Source organism: Apis dorsata, unplaced genomic scaffold (assembly GCF_000469605.1).
Source record: "Apis dorsata unplaced genomic scaffold, Apis dorsata 1.3 scaffold_74, whole genome shotgun sequence".
In the NCBI taxonomy this organism is placed as follows: Eukaryota; Metazoa; Arthropoda; class Insecta; order Hymenoptera; family Apidae; genus Apis; species Apis dorsata.
Genome location: NW_006263372.1, coordinates 250,028 through 259,117, shown reverse-complemented (window position 1 = coordinate 259,117; position 9,090 = coordinate 250,028). Strand labels below are relative to the sequence as shown.

General features: G+C 30.3%; 1 protein-coding gene across 5 annotated transcripts in view; it reads left to right on the top strand.

Moving 5' to 3' along the window:
* The first annotated feature begins 4,122 nt into the window (after positions 1–4,122).
* Positions 4,123–9,090, top strand: part of LOC102681670 (eyes absent homolog 4) — a 12,625-nt gene continuing 7,657 nt past the window's right edge. For all 5 annotated transcript variants that reach the window (XM_006610379.2, XM_006610378.2, XM_006610380.2 and 2 more), the window contains exon 1: positions 4,123–4,747. The gene's annotated coding sequence lies outside the window, so the exon portion shown is untranslated. The remainder of the gene's footprint in view (positions 4,748–9,090) is intronic.

Sequence of the window (9,090 nt, the reverse complement as noted above, 5' to 3'; positions counted from 1 at the left end):
GATGGTGGCACGTCTTGAAGTCCTTTTATTAGCACGGAACAAAGATGTGCTCCATTTAGTGACGTTGCCACCATGGTTCTGGTTGCCAAGGAAACCTTGTGCGCCCAACGTTGCAGTCTCAAACATATTCTCTGGAGATTTTAATTCTTCCTTCAAGAACGCTTCGATGGGTCCTTCCACCTCGCGATCTACGCCACTGCTTGAATACTCGGATTTCACGACATGTTTACAAAGATCCTAGAGATAAGTTGAGAATGGCCGCCGCAGCCCATGCCTCCTCCATGGGTGTAAGGTGACAGCTGCCTGCGCCTGCGTTACATGCACACAGGGTGTCCGAAAATTAGCTTGCCATCTCATTTGTGATTTATATACGCACTGATTAATTAAGAACGACATTCACAACATATTTTAACTTCATTTCTTGTATCTTAATCGTCGATACTAGAAATTAAAGTTATAAATATTATAAGATATTGATTAAAACTTGTACCTATTAAATATTACACAATAAAATTTATCAATTAAATTTTTATTAAAAGTTAAATAAGATAAATAAATTATTTGTGTTTGAAACAATATTGTATATTTAGCAAAATTTCCCAATCATTCTACTATTATAAATGATTTTATCATAAATATTAATTCCGGAATTTCTAAGTTGTATATTTATAAAATTTTTGCTTTCTAATTGTCCATTCTTCAAACAGTAAATTATATACTAACAATATAAGTCGACATTTTCGAATTGTACACCCCATATAACCTAAGATACGTTTGTACATACCTACTTAAACAAATCCTTTGGTGTGTGTGCGCGAGATCCCCACCCTTACATACACATATATAAGAAAGAGAAGGAAATATCTCGCTTACTTAGCTGGGGCTGAACCCACCCGCAGGATTTCTACACGTGTGTGCACTTATTTTAGCAGGATCTTATCGTGAAGATATGTCGTTCGAGAAACAAAAGAATACATTTTTTAATGAAAAAAAAATTCTAATTTTTCTCTTGAAACTATTTAAATTGATAATAGTACCTCTTATCTAATATTTTATTTAAAATAATATTTATAATTTCAATTATATAGATATCATTTTATATCATACTTTTCTTATTTTATATGCTATAATAAACTATTATAACTATAATAAATATAATAAAAATAAATATATAATTATAATAAATAATTTTAATGTTACATCGAATGACGTCAAATTTTTTTAACGATTACACAAAGTTACGATTTATAATTATTATATTAATTACAATCATGATTTCTAAAAGAGATGAAAATAGATATTTAAATATATTAATAGAATTTACGAATGAATATTTTTTTATTGATGGAAAAATATTTATCATTAATTTTTTTATTGTCTGCCAAAATGACCGGCATAATTCACTCAAGTAAAAGTTAGTTTGTTCGGCACTAAAAGACATATGTACATACCTGAACCTCTTCAAAGTAAATATTCTGGTCCATACTCATACACTTTTTTCTAAAATGTTCATATAGGTGTGTGCACCCTTGGGTGGTCGACGCGCACATCGAAGCACACCATTTGTACGTTAGAAATAGACCACAAGCGTCCCACATACTTCAAGCTAGTACTGCACTTACTCGCACGCTGTCTTATTTATCAATACACAAGGGTTCTTCGCAACTGTATATAGCACTACGATGTCATTATATTATAAAGGTATCAACCCTTATATCGCTTTCTTTTTCTGAGTGAGACAACGACTGGATTCGATCAACAGGATGTTGACGCCATGTCTCTTTCATGTGCCTTTCTTTATTACCTTCGATCTCCGTCGAACGACTCTTGGGAAACTTGACAACATCCATTTCGCGTAACGCTTCACGAGCTATATCGCATTTGTATTCGTGGACCGTACGTACATCGTAAGTTACGTAGTATATAAATCTATGTATCTTTTTTTCTTTTTTTTATCTTTTTAAAAAATATTATAAAAAGATTTTAAAAAGAATATACGTCTAATTTATCTAAAAGATAAAAATTTCTCCTTTTTATTATATTGTAAAACTATGATCGGATTAAGGTAAATACTTATTCTGCTCTGTTGCACTTATTCGGAATAACCTAAAGATACTAATCTTCTTTGTCGTTTTTCGAAGAATTTTTCCGATCGAAATCGCTTTTGCTTTCGGTTGTTCTTTTGTTTATCATTTTCAAGTACTACTTATAGATATATAAGTTCGAAAAGCGCAATAGACATTGTGGCGAATAAATAACACGAGGAAATGAATCACTTAATCATATTCGCCATCGTATGCACTTTGATGCGAGAAATATTACGTATCAGGGATGAGAGCGAGATAATAAAGCAACCGTTGCACATTCTCCTCTATCCCGCATTTGAGCACATTCTTTTTTATTTTATATTTTATTTTATTTTTTGTTGAAATTAATTTCCATATTTATATTTTTAGACATTATAAAAAAAAGATTAACAATATTTAAATATTATTTGCTTAGCAAAATTAATATTCTGAAATATTTTATACTAATAGCTTTATTAAATTATGTTCAAAGACATTAAGTATATAAAAAAATTATAAATTTAATGCTGTATTCATATGGGAAATTTAAAGAAAATAGCTTTTTATTCTATAAATTGAAATACCACGTAAGAAACAATTTTGAAAAATTTCACGGTAACATTATCTAAACTTTCAAGGAAATTTGAGAATCCATCTAGTTCGTATAAAACGCGCATTGGATGTAAGAGCAGGTGGTGGGAAATTAGGTTGCTACCCTTGTCTCGCATCGTCCTGATTATCATAGTCAAAAATATAATCTTCATCTCGTGCGCGACATTTTCATTAGGTGCAATCCTATACCGCAAAAATATTCATGAACCATTATTATAATTAAAAAAAGTTTGAATTTCTTTCAATTTGCAATAAATAACATTTTGTGTCAACAAAATAATATTAAAAATATATATAACAAAATTTGTGTTGTATTAATATTCGTTTAACAAATATTTTAAAATTAAAACAGAATGTAATTAAAAGATATATACAAAATAATTTATATAATGTAATTAACATATATATATTTAAATTAATTTAAATCTGAAAAAATCTGTTAATTTATCTAGTATTCAGAAATAATTTTTATTTTAACATGCAATGACAGGTAGCAAGGACAAATATCTTGGGTCACTTTTATCACACCATAATCGATAAAAAGGCAAAAAAAAAAAAGAAGAAAGAACATTCTCCTTCCAAGAAGGCAGCAAGTATGACGTAGGGCCGCTGGACCTCCCGTCAAGAATTCTCTATCTCCGATTATAAAACAAAGAAGGAAAAAAAAAAACGTATGCGTACCATGCTGTGGACGCGATGCAAAAGAACAACATGAACATTCGTTGTCGCATCACATTTCCCGGCACGTAGATTCAAAAACCTGTCTCATCTGAAAAAAGACGTTAAATCGAAAATAATCGTATACGTCAAACGCTGTCGAACAATGTAACCGAATGCAATCTCTACAGAGGTCACCACTAATTGTCAATACTATGGCAACGATCTTTGGCACGTGGAGACCTCTTCACGGATTAAAATCTTTCACCATGCATTAGAAACGACCACTTTGGACCGCGCGTATTCCACCATTAATTCGTTAACCCCGTGCTGTGCATTCCTTCGCGGTTATCAAGATCGTGAACATAGACTACCTTAATAACTATTCTACGATGGACTTCTTCCTTGTACGGGCTGTAAACGAAAAAAGCTGTGGGTCTGTCAGTCGAGAGCGATTCATAAAAACGAACGGTGACAGGAGGTGACAATTATTCGAATAAGGGGGTAACCTGATTGTGTCTTTCTTCGTCTATCATCTAGATCCGTTCTTTGTTGTTTCTTTTCTTTGTCTGACAATCGAGTGGCCAAGCGAGTTGCTATTAGTCTCTCTCATTCTAATTAACGAGCGACCTGTACGCGTCCGACCAACGAAACGAGACGACGAATAGAGCTGCTAACGGTAGAATGAAGATGGAGGATAAAACTGAGAGAGGAGATGAACAGGGAAGAAGGATGCCAAACGAGCCGGCCAACCACGTGACTATCGGGCGGGGGTGGCAGGCGACATTTCGCATGCTCAGAACTCCACAGGCTGCAGCATATCGCACACCGAGCCGATACGCTTCGCAGGGAAACAATAGTATTAACTGCGTTTGTGATATAAAAAATTCATCAAAAGAGCCTCAAAAAACGCGTATCGAGTGGATGTAACCTCGAAAAAGATCGACTACTGCTTTTCGTTTTAACCGATTGCCTCAAAACATACATACTATCCACGGATTCCATGGTTTCACCCTTCGCGCGGTACACGGATAAAACTGTTTGGGAGATGTTTTCTCGCGAGATCATCGACCAAACTCTTTCAATTGCATTACGCTTGTAGTTTCTTTCGTGGAGTGAATTTTTGGATGGATTTTTGTTGATCAAAAAATTATTTCGCGTATTGTTGGGAATAGTCGATTGATAGTGCATCCGTCGGTTGTCATGATGTTCTCGTGGTCGTGGAAAGTGCGAGAAAAGTGAGAGGTTGTGTGCTTAAACCCCAAGTGCATCACGTACACGCATACATACAATATAAGCAAAAGGATGACGATGCTACTATTAGGAGAGAACCGAATACAGCTTCCTTGATCTACGAATAATTTGCGGCGAAGCACCCTCGTTCTTGGTCCAGCTTTAACACCGGATACAAGGTTTGAATTAATATATATTTATTACATAATTTATTATTAATTTGTTTTACTAATAATGTCATTTTCACATTTAAAATAAAAATTAATAATTTTGTAAATTGCATAATTATATTTATATCTATATAAAATAATTATATTTATATTATTATGCAACGTGTAAGTCTTTATAACTTATAATTTCATTTAAATGCAAATAAAGAAAATTTTATAGAATATAATATACAAAAATTACATAAAGTGAAAATTAATTAAACCATTCATTAACTATAAATTTAGATTAAGATAAAAAGATTTATATAAAAATTTCCTTTTTAAAAATATTAGAAATAGTGAATAAAATAAACGGAAACAATGATTAAATGAATTTGTTGATCGAATGCCACGTGGGAAGCGCAATTCTCTTTGCTTTACATTTATCCATTCCCTAACTTATTAGTTGTACGGGAGTCACACGCTACATGGATATACTTTTGCACATATACGTATATACAGAAATGCATCCATAATCACACTCACATGTGTAAATGTCATTATCAATTGAGCATGCGTGACTTATGCATCTCATTCGGCTCGTTACCAGTAATGTATTTTAATTGGTCAACCGCTGCATAGTGCCAAGTACTTAATCCGTAGTACTGAAAAACCGAGTGAAATTTTTATTCTATGAAAATGTTCTCGTATAAAAAATAATAAAGAAATATTAATCTCGAGAAGTCATCATTCGAAATAAATTTATTGATGGGATGAGTAAAATATTTTGAAACGAATTCGTGATTTCTATGTTCTGTTTCATACTTGGAGGTTAAAGAAAAAGAAATGACGAAGGAAAACCAGGGAATTCTGGGACGAAGGAGAAGCTTTTGTCTTGGCCTCGTAGTGTAACCATCCCTTCCTTATTTTTCTTCTTTCCTCCTTTCAAATGTAAGCTGACCGCGGCTGTTGTGGACATGAGTGTCGTGCACGAGAAACTTCTGGCCGCACATTCCTCTTTTTCTATCCTACTTTCGTTTCGTTGCGTTTCTTTGACGGCTGACGGACAGCGGCAAGGCAAACAACTCAACTGCGATAAACATTTCGGTGCACGTTTTATTTAGATAAACCTGAACGTTTTTCTAAGGACTTTCATGCCTTTTCAAGAAAATAAATAATAACGTAATTTCGAATAACACGTTGACGATACAATAAACAGGATATTTAGAATATCATTGTGTATGTGTATGTATGTGTTTATAGATAAAAATGGACTTTATAAATAAAACGGAATACATTTCATTTTATTTATAAAGTATTATATTTATTCACAAATATTAAATAGAAAAAAATGTTATATAAAAAATTTTATTTTTAACTATATTGCTAATTTTATGAAATATTACTTTAAAATTAAATAAATTATTCATATTAATTCTTTTTTTAACCTACGAAATTCTTCTCTTAATGTACTATGGTATTTAATTCTAATAAAAGCTTAGCTTTATAATATATACGAGATAAATGAAATCTATTTTTCGATTATTACTATATATAAATTATCTTATTACTATAAATATAAATTTATAATAAGCTAAATTTTCTTAAATATATATTTTATTAAATATTATATATTATACTTTGTAGATCATTAATTAAATTCTATACAAAAATTATTTGTTAAAATCAATCCATACAATTTCCATTGAAATCCATTGAGATAAAAATCAAATTTTTGATTTGAGAAATGAATGGTTATAGTTATATTCGCTGTTAGTTAAAAGCAACAGTTTTTCATCGATCAATCATGGTACAATGTTTAACGGGAGGGAATTCGGATGCGTTTAACGCGTGTTTTTCTCTTTCGCGTTTTTCCGGTATCATTCGATACAAAAGAAAAAAACGACGCGACGAAATACAGTGATCGTTTAATATCGCGCACGCACTGTCCATTGTTTCGAACGATTAAATCGGCTATTTTTTTTTTCGACTTTCAACGTTCGAGAACGCGTATATGTATTACGTTTCCGAGAAGAAAAATCGAGCGAGTCCTCTGCCTGTTGTTCAAACACATGGCTGCACGCTAATTGATTCATCGTCGTGTTCCAGTGAGCGACGTAACTTCCAACCGACGCGATGCATGCATCACAGGGAAACAATTGCTTTACTCTTACAAACTCTTACAAAATATATATATATATATATATATATATATATATTTACATATATGTACAATATATATTATACATATATAGAGGATCATGTATGATGTGCGATTGTTCGTACTTTTCTCGAAACGATCGTTCCATTGACAATGATTTATTCAATTACAAACACCCGAGAGAAAATATTTGTTCGTGCTCGTGGAGAACACTACTGCCCCCGCATTGGAGAACGAGTAATTAATCATATATCACTCTACTTAGAATCGATTTGTTTGCAGAATCATAATTTAATATGATCCTTTTTTTCTCTTTGTTATCTATCAATCTAATTAAAGATTTCTGTCTTTCTTATGTCACCAATATAAAAAATTTCATAGCAATATTAATTATGTTACCGATCGATACAATAATATTTACAATTAAAATATATATTTAAATAAACTATATTTATAAGTTTTAATTTTTATAGGAGAAGAATTTAATATGGTGTATTTTTATTGTATTTAATATAAAGAAAGAAAATAAATTTTTAAATTCTTCTTCCTCAAATTTTTTCTTCTTTTTTATTATATTTTCAAAAAATTTATTCAATCAAATATTGCATATTTATTTATTTATTTTTATTATTTGATTTTATGAAAATATTTGAAACATATTTTTAGAATATTTTTTATTATTAAAAATTATTTTTCTCCGATTATTTTTAAAATTAATAATTTATTGAATAATTATGAAAAGCTTTTTTTTAATTTTAATTAAATCATCAAAATTTATAAAAACTATATTATTTTATTATTATTTTATTATATTGTAATTGAAAGAAGTTGATTTTTTTTTAAATTTCTTTTTCTATATGATATACTTTTTTATATAATTACAACCCTTTTTACTGTAGGTAATCTAAGGAACTGCAAAGCACTGTTAGTTTGTTGAATTTTATCAATGGTAAACAGTTTTGAAATCCTGTTCCGCTTGGTGAATGACAATTTATAAATCACAAGTTCAGTGCCCTTTTATATGTGTATCATTAAAAAATCGATATCGAAAACTTATTTTAATCGAATCAATTGACATTTTTTATTTAAATTAAAATTAAAATTCAATATTGAAGTTATACAGATTATGTCATTAATAATATCTGGAAAACTGACAATGCTAAATTTTAATAAAAAAGTTACGATTAAATAAAAAAAAGAATTAAAATATAATTTTTTGTCATTCAAATTTTTAATTTGAAAAAACTAATAAACTTCTCAACCTATAATTATCAAAAATTCAATATTTCAAAATTCAATATCGATCATTATTCGATTTTCAGAAACTTAACCTCTATTTTATGCAGAAAAATCTTTCAAATTATTCAAAAATAAAACAAATGAAAAACTAATGAAAAAGATATCTGTTTCCTGGTTTTCCATCTATGCCCAAGAACAAAAGATATTTTAGAATAAAGTAATTTAAAAACAAAAAGTTTTTGAAATTTTTTCTAAAAAAATTGATGAAATTTTTCAAAATAGATTCTGTGATAAAAAGAGGCATAGAAATAGAGACAAAAAAGAAAGAGAAAGAGAAAAGGATCTATCCATAAATAAATCGGAATTTAATCTCGCGGATGCGGTGTATCATTACGATATCGCCGTCAGTGTGAAAGCGCCCTTATGCAAGAGAGTCTCTTTTTCGCAATATGTATAGTGCATTACGAAGTATATAAACGCGAATAAGGGCGGAGCACAGACAGATATAGCGACTTGGCAACATAAAGAATACATAATGTAAAACATCGTGAAAGGAGGTTTCATTGGCTGCTCTCTAAGGTTCTTGGTGTACGCCTACCCATCTAGTCACTCCACCTCTTCGACACGCAATTGGCAGACAATAACGAAACTGCCCGTTTCGTATACATTAACTCTTTTCCTGTCAACCGGAACGATGGAACCGAAGAACCACGTGATTGGTTATCGATATCGATTTTAATGAATCTTTTTCAAATGAATTTGATTTTTTTTTTGTAAAAAATATTGGATTCTTCGATTTTTTAGGGACAAATTTATCAAAATAAAAAAATAGATAATTTTTTTTGTTTTATGAGAAAGATATATACATATCTTTTTTTTTTTTCTATATCTATATATATCTCAATATATCTTATATTTCATTCCTTAGTATTATAATCACCAAAACATTAAAATTTGTAAAATAAAGATATTT